Genomic DNA, 14,134 nt, shown 5'->3' on the forward strand with positions numbered 1-14,134 from the left:
TTTCTTCATCTGAAAAGTGGTTGTTCATATCCTTTAGCCATTGGGGAATTCATTCCCCCAATTGGGGAAACATCATTTCTTAAAGAAAATATTGTTACTTCAAAACACATGATATACTATTAATATTCTGATGATCTGAACTTGTCGTAATCATAGTAGATAAATGAGGCCAAAAACATTTTATGCAGCTATATAATTGAGAGAAGCAAATACATGAGACTGGAGTGCCAGGTTTTTTCCATAACATATACGCTAAGCAGAAAATGTAAAAGAACTAAAACAATAAAAGTAATGTTTGTTAGCAGTAGTTGAGATATTTCAGGAGAGATGAGATGTGAAGAGAAGCAATGGCCATATTTAGAAAGCTGCCTCAAACCCAGTAGTATCTATTGAAGCAAACTTGATGACAGACTTTTTTCCTTTTCATGAATCATTGTATTCCTATAAAAGCGAAAATTCCTCTTCATCTAAACAAATGGCTCCCACATCTGTTTTCTTAGTTTCTCAAAAGGGTGTCTTTGGCTTGCATTTTTTTAAAAAAGTGTTTATCTGCGTAAAATGAAATATAGTCAAAAGCAGTTTACACATCAAAATTCAGTTGGTCTACAGCTTGTAAGAATTAGTTTGAAAGTGAGGTGGAAGAGCGGAAACAACAACAACTTTTGGGATCTCTGTGGATGTATTCCTTTCCCTCAGGGGTCTTTTTAATACATTTTTAAAAAAATCAGTTGTTCGATTCAGAGCTGATCACTAGGTTAAAGTAATCATTCATAGCATACTGGGCCTTCCTCTCTTGGGGTTATGGTTTTCTGAAAATCAGTATTTAACATTAGTGGTAGGAGAATTAAGTGCCCGTGAATTGAGAAGTAATTATTTTAGTTTATGTTTCCATTGATAAAAAGAAAACAAAACAAAATTTCCGTCTTTCCCAAGGAGCTATACATTCACATAACATTTTTTTGAAGCAATTCTGAAATTTCAAAACCCCTCACTGTATATTCACTCACAAGGATTATGCCTTTTCTCATAGTCTCTTCTTATTTGACAGGCAACCATGTCCTTGAACCCACCCTACCATTTTAAAAATAAAGAATGAGAAGCCTCTAAGCAGCTTAAGTGTCAGTTCTTTTGCAGCTGACAGGAACTCGATCTACTACTTGGCCTCCTCATCAGGGGACCATGTGCCAGTGGTGTGTAGATCAGTCCGACTATGCTGTTTGCATTGTAACATGCCTTAGGTTACCAGCTGATGGTTTGGGAGGTTGGGAGCAGGGAAGGTCATGGTAGTAGCCAAAGACTGTAGTATCTCCTATCTTACTGTGACAGAGTTATAATGGGTTCTTTGGAGAACAAGTAGCCTGATACATGGTCTTTTTGCCTGTAGTGAGCAAGAGTCTTGTCTGGTTTTTCTCCACCTAATGGAATTTTTGGACTGTGGTTCAAGTGATTGTCTTTCAGAAAAGGTTGCAGCAACAGCCATGCCTCCCCCACCTCTCCCACCCCCCATGGTACAGCTGTCTCTTCTGTCAAAACAGTGCCTTGTTCTGAGGTTAAAGGTGGATGAAAACTGTGACTAACTTGAGACGATTGATGTTAGAAAAATCTAATTAGTCACTAAAGGCAATTAATTCAATCACTTATAGCTTAGTTAGTTTCTCTTCCAGGATATGAAGAATGTAATTTAGGAACACCTGTATATCATGGATTCCTGCCTCTTTTCTCCTTCATTCTACCTCTGTACATCTCCAAAAGGATGAAAGGGCTAAATAATTTCCCATAATCTGTTAATGTGTTTTCACTGGACTATTATCAAGTTCTAGCTCTGATGAATGTTAATAAATGACACCAAAATAAATCTAAGAATTCCCCTCTCCAAATGCAGTAGAAAGCTGGCAAGGAAAAAAGTACTTATATAGGAGCCATTAGAATTCATTGGTTTGTGAAAGTGAATTGATTGGTGCTACTTCCTCCTGTTGAAATCATCAGCACTATCATTTTGGTTCAGGAGAGGAGAATTGCTCACTGCCTTTTGCCTGCCACTTTTGAGTAGTAGATGGGAGGGACTTCTGTTACCAACCTTCAGCATTCTCACTTACTGATGACAAGACTGTGTTTTCCTGTTTGGTTCTTGTTTGAGAGTTTAATACAATTATTTGTATTAGGCACCAGCCACCTGTTAGTATCGTTCTTGTTAAAGGTCACTGTGTGGTGCCTTACAGTCTGACTTAAGCAGCCGTGTATCAGGTTTGTTGTTGGCCACAGGTTTGTGTGACACTAGATAAATGTTGTGACAGAAGGAATGTGTATCTGATTTGTGAAAGGGATGGGAACGTAGTTGAGAAGCAGTGAGGTTGATGTTTCCTAATTGCACTGTCAGTAAAATGCTAGAAAAATAATGGAGTAGATCCCCAAACTGCTACCCTATCATTGTTAGTCTACAGTTTTTTCTTTATTTCACGTGTCCTTATCATTGCTGTAAAAAAAGATTCTAGTGTATTAAGATAATATTCGCTTGTTAACATATTGTTGGGTTTTGCTTTATGATCCATTATGCCACCCTCCTCTTTTTTGTGGGTGAGTTCATTCCATTCACATTCATATTTATAAGAATACTTATTTCTAAGTTTGCTAAATGCTTATTTGAATGTTGTCTGTGAATATTGAACTCTTAGTCTTACCTGTAGTGAAAAGAACACTGATCATGAAATCAGAGGACTTGAGTTTAGAATCCTAAGCCCTGGCACTTGCTACCTGTGTGATCTAGGGCAAGTCAGTTGATTTCTTTAGGCCTCACTTCGCTCATTTGTAAAATGAGAGTGTTAGACAAAATGACCTGAGATTCCTTCTATAACTCTAAATCCATCTTCCTGTCTGAACCAGATTAGGAGAGAACTGGAAAAAAATGTGGACCGTGAGGGTCATAGATTTTAAGTAGGATGTTACCAATTCCAGTACAGTCTTTTATTACTTCAACAAAATACTTAACTGGCTCCTTCCTCTTTACCATCTTCTACACTACATTATCTTATCCCAAGAGATTGATGTACTTTATACTATGTTTGGAAATTTAGTATGAGTTCCTTTTCCAGAAAGCAAACCCAAAGGAAAAATAAGCCAACGTTATCACATACGAAATTGCTTTACTAGGTCAGATCATTTCATCCATCCAGCCTAGCATTTCCTGTCTGACAGTGAGTAACAAGGATGTTGTTGTTAGTGATGTCAATCTCAAAAAGCCAGGAATATACCCTGCATTCCAGTAACACGTCAAAAATTCTTATGGTTTCTACGATAAATTAAGATGAATTTCTGGCTTGCATAGGCAGAGAGAGTTTGCACGCGAGAATTACTAACAAGTATAGCTATGTGGTACAGTGGATAGAGCAGCAGGCCTGGAGTTAGGAAGACTCATCTTCCTGAGTTCATCTGGCCTTAGACATTTACTTAGTAGCTGTGTGAACCAGGGCAAGTCACTTAAGCCTGTTTGCCTTAGTTTCCTCGTCTGTAAAAATGAGTTGAAGAAGGAAATGGCAAACCACTAACTCAAAAATGACTGAATAGAAGTTACTAACAGGGAAATTCATGGGTTTATCCCCGTTCCTCTCCCCAAAACAACAACAAACCTGTGCATATGTTTGTGTACACACATGCAAAAGTGCACACATACACACACAAAATGGGAAATTCCCCACTTATAGTGGGGAAAACAAGTGCTTATGTAAGTATATAAAGACTGAATACAAAGTACTTTACTACAAGTTAGTTTGAGAGGACACTAGCAATCAGGTAGATGGTGCCTTAGCTGCATTACTGAAGCTAGGGGTTCTGTAAGGCAGAGGTGAAACCAGAATGTATTTCAGATATGGGCAGCAGCCAGAACATGAAATGTTCTGAAATGAAGTGTCTTTTGTGAGGAACAGAAAGATTAGTTTGGCTGGATTGCAGAGTGCAAGAAGGTGAATAATGTCTAGTAAGGCTAGAAAGATAGGGTGGGACCAGGTTGTGAAGGTCTTTGAAAACTAAACATAGGAATTTATACTTTATCTTAGAGGCAATACAGTTTATTGAGTAAGGGAATGACATGGACAGATTTGTGCTTAAAATCACTTTTGGCAACATTGTAGAGGATAGACTGGCCTTAGGTAAGAGGTGATGAGGGGACTTAAATTAAGGTGGTAGTTGTGTGAGTGGAGAGAAGGGATTGGATGCAGGCGATGATTTGTAGTAGATTTGGCAACTAATTGCATAAAAGGGATGAGAGAAAGCAGTTGCTTCTGAGAGATGAAAAAAAAGAAGCTTAGGGAAATGAAGACATTGTTCAGTCACTTGTCAGCATTAGGTTTTAACTGTTGTGCAGCCATTTGTTTATAATCTTCCTGTCTTCAAAGTTAAGATTTTAAAATAAAAGATATTTCAAGTTTTGAGAAGGCTAATGGCCCTTTCAGTTGTGATTTCAATTTTTCAGTCGTTGAACTTCATTATGTAACAATAGTCTGTCTAGCTCCTTCTTCCTAAAGAAGCAGTTATGAACAATTAAATACTTTAAGACTGTAAGATGATTTTATTTAATTGGTTATTTGCACTCTCACATATTTAACTCCCAAAGAGTTAGTGGTTGATGCCCATTCCTTCTTCAGACATTAGAATTCCAAAAATATAAAGACTATTTCCTCTGTGTTTGGCACTAGTTGAAGATGCCAAGCATAGTTTTTAGTGAGTTAGAGAGTGAGGGGAGGAGAGGAGAAAAGTAACATGTAAATCATTTAGCCATTAACCTAATGTGGTAGATTTATAAATCCTATTACTATAAGCCCTTTTCATTTCCACTGAGGCCTGGCGTGTGCTTGATCTTGCTAATGTAAAATTCATTCTTCCTAAGTGATTACTGAAGTAAGACACTTAGTCAATTTTAATCAGGTTCTATGAAACTTGCTTGTACGGTAATGTTAACTAAAATATGGACACAATTTGACCACATCTTAATTAGCCCTGTTGCTGAGTTGGGTGAGAAGTCAATCAGTAAGCCAAGACTCTGAGCCTTCTGACACTTAACTTTGCTTTGAAGGAAATTCTACTTGAGGGACTCAAGCTTTAGGGTAGGGAAATAAGAGCTAAGGACCACTCCGCAGTATGTATTTTCAGTCATGTAGGCATTGTGTGGATTTTTTTAAAGTCTGCAACCCTTATTCCTAGGGTTTACTTGAGAGTTTTTAGTGATGCTTATGGCAACACGTAAATGCAGCGTTTCAAATTTTAGTTTTTGATAAATGCTTTTACTTGTAAAGTTTAGCCATTAGGGATTAACTGTAAACTCATTTATTTTAGTAAGAATCTGAAGTCTCCTATCAGTGAACATGCTTGGTTAAATGAGCTATAAAGGCATCTTTCAAACCCTCTACAGGGCTTCATTTCAGATAAAATTGTAATAGGGTATGGAATGAGGTCAAGCATATTGTATGAATAGTTGAGGTAGATGCAACAGCAATGTGGCTCAGAATGGTTGGGAGGGAGAAGGAATGGAAATTTGAATGTGTTTTATTTAGGGGCAAAGCTATTTTTTAAATAAAATTAAAATGTAGAAATGATTTTTTGAAACAAGCAAAAAGATGAGTAGAACAAGGGGAGAAGTTTTGAAAGAACTGAAAGAAGAGAAGGTTACCCCCCCATTTTTTTTCTTCCACAAATGTTCATTTCACAGATTCAAAGGCATAGAGTTGCTGAATTTCTAACTATTTAGATCAAAATCAGAATCCTTTCATTGTAGGAAAATAAGAAAGACATATAAACATTATTAAATGTTTCAGATGGTATTGTTTATTCAAAAGTGTTTTAAATTTCTTACACTTGAGATGCCAGAAGATTTAAATGACAAATTAAGGTGTTTTTTTAAATAGTGTATTCTTGGTAATAATGGAAGTATGGGGGAAGTACATTTGTTAGTCATGTTTATAATTAAGGGGTCTCCATCACCGAAGTAGAAATGCATTCTTCTTGAGTATTTGTTTGCATTACAATGTACTGTGTTTGAACTGAATCACTACTTCTTAGGTGGGAAAAGTTAGGATTTAAGTATGGGATTCAAGCTTGAACTGTTACTCTTTTTTAAACCATCTTTAAAATCCTGTTATATTGGAGATTGGTATGCTCCTCAGTCAGTGATTCTGGCATTAAAAAGCCAGTCTATTAGATCTTCTACTACCAACAGAAGCTTAATCTTTCTTCTTTCCATAGATCTTTGACTTCAATGCTTGAAGTTTACGAGATTATAGTCCTCTGACCTAGTTGATTGTTTGCACTGGTTGGAATTTGTCCTGCCTAGAAGCTAAGAGAGTTAGTCAGAAGAAGTAGGGATTTGCATAATGAACTGAATTATATGATAATGGAAGTGTCCCTGAGTGTTGTATGCTTTACTATTTTCTTTCAGCCTATTTTTAAGGGAAGGTGCTCATCTGTCCTTGGAATAATCTGAGACATACTTATTCATCTTTGTGGAACTTAAAAAAAAATCTGACCCAAGAGGATTGTATGACCTAGTGGAAAGAGCTTTGGAGTAGAGGTCAGGGGGCCTAGTGTTCTGTTGCTATTTTTTCTTCTCACCAATTGTGTGACCCTTGTCAGGGCTTTTCACCACTTTGGAACTCAGTTTTCTCATCTGCAAAATACAGGGGCTAAATAAGGAGCTAACAGTATCAAGAAAGACCTTCTAAAGGAGGTAGCTTTGAGCTGAACTTTGAAGAAAGGTAGGGATTCTAAGAGATAGGGATGGGGAGAGAGTGTATTTAAAGCATGGACGACAGCCCGTGCAAAGTCCTAGAGAAGGGAAATGGATGGGATGTTGTGTGAGGAATAATAATTAGGTTAGCTGGAATGCAGAATGTATGAAGGGGAATTATATATAAGCCTGCAAAGACAAGCAGGAGGCATATTGTGGGGGACTCAGTGCTAAACAGGGCATTTGATTCCAGTAGAGAGCCACCAGAGCCTTTGAGAAGGGAAGTGACCTTGTCATGTACACCTGAGCTTCAGAGTTACCACTTCAGCAACTAGATAGAGGATGTATATATCAATGTAAAATGTTATAAGTGGTTTAAATAGCCTTAAAATACTTATTGCTATTATCTAGTTTTAAATTTGATATACAAATAATAAAGTCACATAACTTTTATACTGTCTCACTTGTATAGTAAATGGATCATTCTTAAAATGTTAATTCCTTTTCTAATTTTTGAAAAGATTAATGTAAAATATAATGTAGTGAATGATATTTCCACATGCTTTTGTTCGAATTAATTCATATTATATAGATCTTTGAAATTTGCAACGCATTTTACTCATAATAGCCATGTACAATAAGTAGTCTTTAGTGTTCTTATTATCATCCCCACTTCACAGATGAGAAGATTGAGTTATAAAAAGTCATGTGCCCCAGATCACTCAGCTAGTGTCAAAGTTAGGATTTTAGGATTTGGATAGAAGTCTTCCTGATTCCAACACCTTCTTTATTATGCTACTCGCATCGAGCTTTAGAATACTATAGAACTGTGCAAGAGGTGGACTGACAGGAAAAACCAAAGGAACGAAGAATGCTTGTCATCTAGACTATGAAATTTAGTTTGACGGGCAACATGTAGAGTTAATCTATTGGTGCATATGTTTTGGACAAACACTGTAGATGGACAGTGCTCAGACCAGACTTTCATAGAAGGAAAAAGGCTAGATTATGTTTGGGGAAAAAGCATGGTGTTTTCAACAATCATTAGCTAAGTCCTGACACATTACACTTGTAACACCGATAATCTTTTCTGGAGTCATATAACTCTTCTGAAGAATCATTATTATGGGGGATCCAGAGGGCAATGGAGGGAAACATATTGGGTGTAAGTAATTTACTGGAATCCATCAGTCAGTCAATAAGCATTTTTTCCAGTGCCTTCTATATGCTAGGTCCTGAATATACAAAGCAAACATAGTCCTAGTCCTTATAGAACTTATATTCTACTAGGGGGACACAACATGTACACAGAAATGTATACTAGATAGTTTGAGGGAGAGAGAGCACTGACAAGAAAAAGGACTTGACTAGATTAGTCCATGAATGACAGCATCAGTCTCTCTAGCTTCATAGCATCTGCTAGAGCTTGTGTTCCACTGGTGTAACCTTTGAGAGCTCAGTTACTGCCATGCCTTAATGAGGCATTGAAATAGGACTTGAGAAGAGGCTTCCTAATGTGTGATTTCTAAAAATTTTTCTAATGTATTTCCAATTTTATATGTGGATAACAGGAAGGAGCCTAAAACCATTAGCATCTTGAGGTTTCCATTAAGTTGTTCAGTTATAGTCTAGATTTTTATAGTTAGGTTTATGAACTTTAGTATATTTAGTGTGTATAATATCTAAGTGATACCTACAATACACAAAAATGAGCTAATTGTTAGGGATGTTTTAGATGTCTGGAATCATCCTTTTGTGTTTTACTTCTTAAATAGTGGCAGCTTGATACTTGTGTTCTGTACCAAAAAGCACTATTTTAGTCTGTTTTGGCATGAGTAAACATTTAATGTAGTATCTTATTTTAGCAGAATATAAATATGGAAAAGGCATAATTGTTATGTTAGAGATTACTTTTGCAGGTTAGTGCCATTTTTGGTAATTGGTCTTATGTGCCTATTATTTAGTAACCTCTAGACTAGACAAACAAGAGGTACATTCTTCCTGCCTAGGAAAATATAGATTTATTCTTTAGAAAACAGAATCAGCAGTGCATTTTGGATTTCCTTTCTACTTCCCACTCCTTTCAGAGGCCTGGCTAAGACACTTTCATATAATTTTAATTCCCGCTCTCTTCCTTTCCTCATTCCCCTCCTCCCCATTCGGCACTGTTCAGCATAGCCTGCAGTGATTGATATGATGGCAGTGCTGTCATTCTTGTTAACAAAAAAAAGTCATTTTTGTTCTAGGTATTTTAATAGAGTCCCATTAAAGATGTATTGCTGACTGAAATATCGGCATGAAGGGCTCTCACTGAGCTGAGCCCAGGAATTAAGAAGTCAGGAAATCGGCTGCTGCTTTGCAAGAGAGCCTTGTGTGACACAGAATCTCCTGATTGGGGAGATCATTACTGCTATTATGACTCGACTTGCGTAGGAATTTTAAATTCCATCTGAATGTCAGTAATAACCCTCTTAGCAAATTATCCTGAATAAAATCACGAAGGCATTTTATATAATAGGTGTTGAATTACTGGATAGATTTGCTAATTAAATACTCTTTGTTCTGCTGCAGTTGACATTACAGGGTAAGATCTTGAACAATTATTCTCAACAGCTGTACTTTGTTAAGGGAAAAATTAACCACAAAGTTTATTTTTTTACACTTGAAGTTGGCAGATTTTTGAAATGTGCTTGAAAAAATTCCATCATCCAATTGGTAATGAGTAGATAAATATGCAGGTGTTGCTGTGAAATCAGATAACTGCAGACTGCCTTATTAATGAATTTAGTAAGCCTTTATAACCCTCTTTTTTCTTGCTTCTGGCACTTAAAAGTGATCCTCTGTCAGCTGGGTATAGCCTTAATATTATGACTGATATTTTGTGAAGCAAACTTGAGAGTGGTCATCTAATGATTATAATACCTGCATTGCCATTAGTACACATATAGCATTGTCTTCCCTGAGGTCAAGCTTTTTTAATGGGGGGAAAAACAATATGATCTAACAAGCCTTTCTGAGTGTTGTTGTTTTCAGGATAATTGCACAGTTTGAACTTTAAGAATTTAATTTATTTTTAGAGAATGTGTATTTAATTTATTTTAGGGACTTGTGTTATACTGAAGGGTTGGCCGGAGAACTTGGAACAACACATTTATTTTGGGCTGAAAAATTTTAACTTTTTTTTATGTGGACAAGCGTTTATTTGGCACCTTTGCTGATGATGCTGTTTTAGGCATTTGCTCAGAATTAATGTTCATGCTTTTAGAGAATTTTACCATCTATAAACCACATTGACCTAGGCAGAACACCTAAACATTTGAACAAGGGATAGTAATTAAATACTAGACATATTGCCATGTACAACTAAAGGAATAATCATATTATGGGAAGGAAGGAAGCAAACAACCATTTGTTAAGTGCCTGCTATGTGTTAAACACTTTACAAATATTCTCATTTGATTCCTAACAACTCTGGGAGGTGGTTGCTACTATTATCCCCATTTTACACTCAAAGAAAACCAGGACAAAAAGAAGTTTATTAACTTGCCCAGAGTGATACTTAGCAAGTGTCTGAGGCCAGATTCAATTCAGATTGTCCTGACTGCGTGTTTAGTGCTTTATCTACCACCTCATGACCTCATGGGGGGGATGGTAGTCTTGTTTAGATACTATAGGTAAGGGGTATATAGATATCTTTACTCTTGATTAATCAGAGAAAGTTTAATAAAAATGATGGCTTAGAGTTAGGAAGTGTTTTGAACCTTCATCCATACTAGCTTACATTTGTATAGCTCTTTCTTCTTCATATTTGATCCTTAAGAGTAACACTGAAATAAGTAAAACCTGTGTCATGATGCCCACTGACTGTATAAATAAGTAAAATTTGACTCAGACAATTTAAGTGACTGGCCTGTCATACAACTAAAAAGGGACAGAACTATGACTCAAATCTGTACTCTCTCTGAATACAAATTATACCATTCTGCCTCCTCTCAAATTGGAAATGGCTTATGTTTATTGGCAGTTAGAGCCCTTACTTTGGGCTCTCAGCAGATACAGCTAATTCCTGGTCTTTCAAGTAGCCAATGGAGCAAACTTACCTTAATTTAACCAGTTAAGCACAAGACTGACAAAACTTCCTTTTCCCCTTGTCTGCACCCATAGAGCCAGGCTATGGGACAGTTTCATAGAGAAATGTTGAAGTTAAGCCTTTGTGGGAATTGACTTAGTGGGGATGGTGAGGAGAGATTTGCTCTCTAGATTCTTAGATTTAGAGTTGGAAAGGAGTCCTTAGAAGTAATCTGTTCCATTCCTCGTTTTATAGATGAGGAAAACTAAGGTCCAGGGATATTGTAACTTGTTTTTGGTCAGAGAATCATTAAGGAGGAATTGCTGGAATTTGAACCTAGGCTCATTGGATTCTAAATCCAACTTTTGCTCCATTGCAAAAACTGCTTTAAAGCAGAGGGTAAGGATCTTAGCTACGCCTAAGCCACTTCATTTAAAAGCTGCCTTGGTAGTAGCCCTCAGTATGTGGAGGTAGAAGTTTTGAGAACTATGGAGTTTCAGTGATTCAGGTGTATCAAGTATCATAGAAATTTAGAACTGGAGGTGAATTTAGAAATAATCTAATTCAGCCCCCTTATTTTATACATGAGAAGAATGAGTTTTGCCATTGGTCATAAAAGTGGTCAGTTGACAGAGATGGAACAAGATTATGGATCCCTTTACTGGAGACTGACAGTTCTGTCCTTTCCACTGCCTTGAGCAGGAAACAATTGAAATGTGTTGAAAAGAGATAATTAAGCATATCTTTATCATGATAAATTTGATTTCAGTTACTTTTCCCAATGGTATTGGCTTATGCTTTTCTCCAATAGATTTCTTCGTATATTTTAAATATGAAAGATAAATAGCTTAATTTGTTACTTAGTACCTTGGTGACAGAGGAGTGTGGAGGCAGCTTATACAGAAATGCAGAGATGGATATAATGGAGCAATCAGAGGACAATGAATCCCACCAGTGGGGTGAAGGGTTAGTTGAGAGGCCTGTTGGCCAGTTTTGCTGACTCTTGGATATCAGGCTAAGGAGCTTCTTTCTCTTGGCAATGGGAAATCATTGACCATTTCTGAGGAGGCTGGCAGTGGGTTGCAAGGTGTTCCAGAACAGGGAGAAACTACAAGCAGGAAGACCAATCAGGAAATTTTTGCAAGTAGTCCAGACTTGTGGTGCTAAAAAGCATGGGCAGGATACAGATAGGAGTATGCAAGAGGGAGAATCATTAGGATTAAGTGACTGAATAGTCAGAGATAACTCCAAGACTTCAAGTTTGGTTCATTGAAGGAATAGTCTTTGACAGAATATATGGGTAATTAAGATAAATAAAGCAATTGTTCTATTTCAGGCACACTAGAATTGTCCCTAGTTTAGATAACATTTTAACAAGCTATGGATGGATATTTAAAAGTCCATATACAGACCAGTTTAAAACAATTAAAAACATATGGGAAATGAAAAAAAATTATGAAGCAGTCTTAATGATGAGCTCTGACTAGAAACCAAGAGCTTAGTCCTGACTCTGCCACTAACTAGCTAAGGAAGCTTGAGCAAGTTGATCTTGGTTGTAAAATGAATAGATTAGACTAGATGACAACTAAAGCCCCTTTTAGTTCCAATATTCTGTGATTATCACTATCAGGATAGACCAGAGGTTCTTAAATTTTTGTGTATGTAGCAGACCTCTCCTCTGAATCATATTTATTTTTAAATGCATAAAATAGAATAAAGGGATTACAAAGGAAACCAATTATATTGAAATAAAGGTGTAATTTTTTTTCCCAACTAAGTTCATAGATGCCTGGAAATTGTGCCAGATTCTAAGTTAAGAATCCTGGCCTAGAGAAAGCAAAGATTTTGTTCACTGATGAAATGATGAAAAATTCAGATAGACCCTTTTGAACTTGTTGAGAATAAAAATCAAAAGAAGAAACCAAAGCCTAGCCACTCTTCACTGCGGGGAGGAAAGGGAGGAGAATAAGCATTTATATTATGCCTATTGTTTTCCAGGCACTGTGCTAAGTGCTTTTTACAAATATTATCTCAGTTCATCTTCACAACAACCCTGTGAAGTAGCTATTGTTACTATTCTCATCTTAGAGTTGAAGAAACTGAGGCACAGATTAATTTACTTGCCCAGCTCCATAACTAGTAAATGGTACAAGTTGTTTACCTTTTTTGTATTATATTTTGTTGTTATTTTAAGAATGAATAATGACAAGTCAAGTATTAAAGCATTTATTAAATCCTTACTAATGTTAAATGCATATACGCTGTGCTAAAACTTGAGAATACAAAGAAGGCAAAAGCAATCTGTGCCTTTGAGGAACCCCCATTCTAATGGGGGAGACAACATGCAAACACCTCTATATACCGGATATATACAAGGTAAATTGGAGGAAATTTCAGAGTTATGTGTGGGATTGTCATTTGAACAAGCACTTTTTGTGAAGTTTACATACCCCACCACTGTTCAAATGTAAATTACTGTTAAGTACAAAGGTAGGCTGTGTTTTTTTCCTTGCCATGATTTAATACAATATTTGAATGGTAGGTATTATATTGGATCTGATGTTTCATCAGTGTGCATACTCCTTTTATACATGCAGGTGGAGTTTTCTCAGAAGTGAACATGCACACACAAAAATAAGTATTTGTGCCCTTTAAATTATTATCTGCATTATTAATGGAGCAAACATTTCTGAGAACTGTAGATAGGCAAATGTAGCTGACAGTTCTTTTGGTTTGAGGGTTGCTGATGGTGTTGTTTACTTGGGTTTCTGTGGCTAGAAATGAATGAGACTCAACTAAGAGCCAGCCCATTGAGATGACTCCTTTTTGCAATTCTAACACTTCTTTCTGCTCAAACAGTAGCAATTGGTAGCAGCCCTTTTATTAGAGTGGGCTTTAGAGAGAATATTAGATGAGAACTTCTTAAGTCCGTTACAATAGATGGGATTTTTTTTCCTTGCCAGACTCCTCAAAAGATCTTCATTTTGCCAGAAAAATTTCATTGATTCATTTAGTTGGCTGGCATTTAGCAAGTGCTCACTGTGATATGTTACTGTACTGGTTACTAGAAGAGGTGAGATCTGTACAAATAATCTGAATACAAAGTAGACTACAATAAGATCATAATTGAGTACAAAAAAGTACTATGAAGATGTTAAGGAAAGGAAAAGGTAGCAAAGAGATCTAGGAAAACTTCATTTTGGAGAGGGCTTTTATAGAATGCCCTCTTCAGAAAAGACGAATGCTAATAGTTATTTACCTACAGATATACATTTCTAGAAGAAACTTATTAAGAGAACAGAAATGTGTAGCCATCATTTTGTTTTCATGTAAAAATTTTCAGATTTTATTAA

The 14,134-nt window shown here is 36.4% G+C and overlaps 1 protein-coding gene across 1 annotated transcript in view; it reads left to right on the plus strand.

Moving 5' to 3' along the window:
* The window catches only part of POLA1 (DNA polymerase alpha 1, catalytic subunit), a 344,356-nt gene that overhangs the window by 92,812 nt on the left and 237,410 nt on the right, over window positions 1-14,134 (plus strand). The window lies entirely within an intron of this gene.

The sequence above is a fragment of the Petaurus breviceps genome, unplaced genomic scaffold, assembly GCF_028583685.1.
Source record: "Petaurus breviceps papuanus isolate PSGF00001 unplaced genomic scaffold, PetGlider_PUasm1.0 90696, whole genome shotgun sequence".
NCBI classification, from domain to species: Eukaryota; Metazoa; Chordata; class Mammalia; order Diprotodontia; family Petauridae; genus Petaurus; species Petaurus breviceps.